This window comes from Sinohyriopsis cumingii, chromosome 17, assembly GCF_028554795.1.
Source record: "Sinohyriopsis cumingii isolate HCF-2022 chromosome 17, ASM2855479v2, whole genome shotgun sequence".
NCBI classification, from domain to species: Eukaryota; Metazoa; Mollusca; class Bivalvia; order Unionida; family Unionidae; genus Sinohyriopsis; species Sinohyriopsis cumingii.
The window spans coordinates 75,585,345-75,590,536 of NC_142977.1; the positions used below are offsets into that span (position 1 = coordinate 75,585,345).

The 5,192-nt window shown below is 32.3% G+C and overlaps 1 long non-coding RNA gene across 1 annotated transcript; it reads left to right on the forward strand.

Annotated features, from left to right (window-relative positions):
* Window positions 1-308: 308 nt before the first annotated feature.
* Window positions 309-4,146, forward strand: LOC149779259 (uncharacterized). The gene is made up of 4 exons (XR_016415385.1): window positions 309-397; window positions 2,121-2,198; window positions 2,763-2,840; window positions 3,231-4,146. It is a non-coding gene; the product is annotated as an uncharacterized LOC149779259 (long non-coding RNA).
* Window positions 4,147-5,192: the final 1,046 nt, after the last annotated feature.

Genomic DNA, 5,192 nt, shown 5'->3' on the forward strand with positions numbered 1-5,192 from the left:
GACGCTAGTTTATAATTCTATAAATTTAATAGCTGACTGATGACACCTTTACTGAACCTTAAATCGAGTGAATGTTACTCATGTTGGAAAATATACACTAGATTTCTACGCCAATTTTCATCTCGACATCTTTTATGCTACATTTTATGACCTATTTTAGGAAAAAACATTTTCAATCTCTCATTCATTTAGACACATATTATTTATTTGAATGGCCTTCTGTTGTTGTTTTTTTTGTTGGAGACTCCAAACTGTATCTCATACATAAAGATTTTCAGAAAAAAATTAACTATACATCCACGTATATTTGCAGGATCAGGGTTACAGAAACATCGTGTTGACGGAACACATGGGGCCAAAGACAAAATTAAATCGTCTTCAGCCATCAAGGAGACTGGTATATCATTAATACGACGCCCCCGAACAATACCTCTAATTATCATTTAGTTATATCTAAAATCAGTTATTCACTATAATGTATTTTCTATTCTTTAGCACTTCTTATAGAATGACTCATCTACGCTGCTATCTAATAATCTTCTGCCTTTAACAATAGGTGGAAACTGCACGAAAACGGCAAACACAAACATACAGACGAGAATGTAGAGGGCAAATTAAATCCATATATCCCAAAGGCTACTTGTTTCTAGTTAGGATAAAGTTAGAGTGTAATGGAAACAATACAATATTTATTACATGACTTGTGCATTGAATATAAAATCTATGCAAATGTGTATAGACACCACTGAATAAATGTATAACCAGCATGTTTCTTAGTATATTGCAACATATTATTGTGTATCTGGTTGACCTATCGTTGCAGCAATATTATGCTACTTGATCGCGCATGTAATTAAGCTTACATTAATCCTCATCTTGTCTTATAAAATGATCTTCAAACACGATGCTTTGGATTGCAGGCACACCCTTTTTATACCATTAGCATATATGCCTATTTCGCATATAAGTGACAAGTGCCAAATCACAATTCTGATCTACTCTTTTATTGACAAGACAGGCATTATGAGATTATATTATGCCCACGTACACGTCCTCAAAGAAACTAAGACGTATGCTAAACATGACAAGGAAGCTAATTTCTTATGTTTCAAGAAATATGTTCTGTGTCACGAATTATATATATAGTTGTGATGTCAATTTAATTATTTTGGTCATAAGTATACGAAGAATACGAAGAATAGATGTGAAATCAATCACATTGTTGGCATTTTCTCACAAACTGATTCCGATATTTTGAAACGTAAAACATTTGTATTATAGATAGAAAAAGCTGCAGAGCGAATAGCATACTGGGCTGTTCTAAGAGCACAAGCTTTAATAATGAAAGATCGCCAAAACTTTCTGTCAGTGGTGATATTATAATGTTCTTGTAGAAATAGCTAATTTTTTACTTCATGTTGATCTGTATGCACCTCATTGTTATAGAGTCTTGCTTAGACCGACTCAGTTAGAGCGAATGTGGATACATTACTAATTAAATGTACATTTACAAGCTTTCTAAAAGTTCTCGTGAATGTATGTGGCCCTTCGTAATTTTGTTACACTGGGATTAAGGGTTTTATTATACTGGAACGTTCTAGTCATAGAAAAAGTATAGTTATTTAAAACTCTGTTAGAAAAATATCGTTATGGCGATTGAAATGTAGTTACTTCTATTTCGGATAAGAAACTATGCCAAACATATTGCAGATTCTTGATATTCGCAAGATTTGTTAAACTAATTTTTCCTATGGCGCAGTTTATACTTCTGATATAAGCCTAAACACAATCGACGGACCACAACATCAAGACAACCATATTCTTCATGCTTTTGTCTTGCGTTCATACCCGCCGTTGTAGTTTTATAATAAAAGTGTCAGCTAAAACTGCTGTATACACATAGGCCAAAGTAATTGTGCAACCTAAAATAAAGGTAGTCCACTCTGCCTACAATTTATATGATTCTTATTGGTAATTCTACTCAATGGATAAACAGATATTCATTAATGCATATGCATTGAACAGTATCAAGCGGATAGAGCACAAGGTCATTGGTTTCATATGTTTTTCACTTTTCCAAATCACATATATTATTAAATGGTGTTTCTATTTTACATAAGGTCCTGCGGAAACCACAGTTCGCGATGGGTCCTCAGTCGCTGAGAAAAAACAGCCATTTGAATCCACGGACGCAACGAGTATGTCCCAGTAACAATTACAAGTAAACAGTAGACTATCGGCATTTCCGGCTTGTTTTGCGCAGAAATGTAAAACCTGATAAAAAAATAATAGTTGTGCACAATAGTTTGAAGTTGGTATTTATATGAAAGCCGCAAGTGCACACGATGACTATCACATACAAGATTACGAGAATGTAAAACTAAAGAAAAACTGATTGGATCTACAGTTAACGACACGTTATATATATATATATATATATATATATATATATATATATATATATATATATATATATATATATATATATATATACATACTCTGATCATCAAGCTACCATAGTTCTGTAGCTCTATGGTTGAAATTAAATAGTCTGCATGGTAAAATAAAAATCACATTTCTTCAATATTTAAGTACAGACTTGAGGAAAACCAAAACACAGTTATCGAGTAATGTATATATTGGAGACTTTCTTAATCAAGGTTCATACATTCCATTTTAAAGAGAAGAGAAGCTGTGACCATATTTATGTCGTGATTTCCTTTCTTTATAGTTTATTAATAGGCAGTGTTCGACTTTTTCAGGGTCCGGAAAAAACGCTTTTCCGGAAAAGTCTGAGGGCAACATTAAAATAAATCCGTTGGGACCCAGTGAAACACCTGGTAGGTTTCGATATATGCATAACAAACCGTGGTCTTCCAAATTCTTCAATCTCTGTTGTTTTCCTTTCCAGCAACAGTGTTAACGAGACCTTTGCATAATGCTTATCTGCCATAGTTCTTAGCAGAGAGAGACATCCAGGAAAAAAAGGACGATATTAATGTTATGAAACACTACAAGTAAAATTCTCAGTAAACCTTATATGGATGTTGTCCGATATAGGAGATAAAGATAGAGTTTTACATTTACAGGAGATAAGAACCTGTGATGACTTATAGATTTTAAACTATAGTCTTGTTGAAAAGAATTTATTGGGTCTAATATACTTTACCTTGCTATAAGGAATAATTTTCTCATGCATTCTATTTCTGAATTGTTCTATTTACTTTTAGGTGCTGCGAAAGTTGATGCTTCAACAACATCAACAAAGCCTAATGTGGAACAGACACCTGAAAGAGGAACCAATTAGTAAAGTAACAACAAATAAAATGGAATATGGATTCTATAAACAGATTCTATATGAAAAGTGAAAATCAGCACCATTCTTATGTAATTGTTCATATTATTTGCTAACACAAGTCCGCTGTTTTAATGTTCCTTATTTTGGTCAACATTGAAACAGATTATACTGAGTTATTGTCAGCCTGTTTTCCTAAAATGCTTATTTATTTGCATAAGCAATATTAAACAATATCCTTACTGATCCAAATCTTCATTATCAAAACACTCAGAAAGTATTATAATGGCAGTTAACAACAACAGCAATACTACTACTACTGCTACTAATTATTATTATTATTATTATTATTATTATTACTATCAAAGAAGAAGATGAACACACAACAAGGACAAGTGTACAAGTGTAACTTTATGAAATTGCATCTTTACACGCCTTTAAAACTAAAACAACGTTTAACTAACGAATATAATTTTCAAAACTCACTACATACTGACAAAGTGTTGAATAGTGATTCAGAGTCGGCTGATATCAGTGTTCGCTTATTTGGTTTTTGTTTACAGTTTGATATGGTTTTTACTAGACCTTTTTATAGAATCACAGCTTGCGCATGTAACAGTGATTTCTCTTAAAAGCCGTTGTAGTACCGGTTATAGCTTCATTCTAGGATTTAACTGTACAACGATGAAACAACTAAAACAGAAAATGTACATATGCATTGCTAACTGTTTTAAAGCCCATTCTTTAGTATATCATCTAGTGAATATTTTGATCAGTTTCCTCCATGTGTTTATGATGCTAACTTTTTACAATTAATAAAGATAGATATTTGTATGGTTATTACTATTCAAGTACGCAAGTCTTATTTATTGTTACCCATTCTGAGATTTAAGAATGATTTGTTTACTCAGAGAACAAGATATGATATTGGTTCTAATCCAGAATTTAGTTAAATCGGTATAGAATAATGTCTATAATACTGATTTTAAGGAGAAATTGTGAAACGGGTCCACACAGTAATATGACAGGACCTAATGGTAGACTATATCGTCTTAAACTAAGTAAAAACAAGAAGCATACCAAGCAAGTGTTGAAACAACTTTACAAATAATTTAATTGTCAAAAACATTAAATGAAAATTTAAGAAGAACCTATAGTATTATTAATTAAATCCGAAATAATCCTAACAAGATATACAAAAGTCCGAAAATATCGAGTGTTACTAATCATTTCCGGGTCCTGAACGTGATGACGTATCAATAGGGCTGATTGTGCTCCAATTGTGTGATTTATCACAATAGCATAGGGTTCTAAGGTACCAGCGGTGTTGAATTATCACAATAGCATAATGTTTATAAGGTCCCAACAGTGTTGATTTATCAAAATAGCATACCGGTTCTAAGGTCCCAACAGTGTTGGTTTATCAAAATATCATACTGGTGCTAAGGTCCCATCATTGTTGATTTATCACAATAGCATACTGGTTCGCTATGCAGTAGACATGCGAACCCACTCGTCTATCCGTTTAGCCCAATATTGGACTATTATGTCTGTTAGTGTACATTGTCCTTAGTAATTCTAACTTGTCGTAGTCCAAACGTTTTTGTTGATGTTGTGTTAATTGCCTGTTTTGTATGTTTAAACTGATTTTTTCCTTGACAAAACGTTATGAAGCCGTTTTGAATTCGTGCCGTTATCGATATATATATATATATATATATATATATATATATATATATATATATATATATATATATATATATATAGTGTCAGCAAAGGACAACGTACACTTTATACTTATTAGAGGTGCCAATTATTTTTTTCAAATATATTTTTTTAGCCATTTACACACTGAATTTGAGGATAAAATGCTAATGCAACTGCACCTGGTCGACTC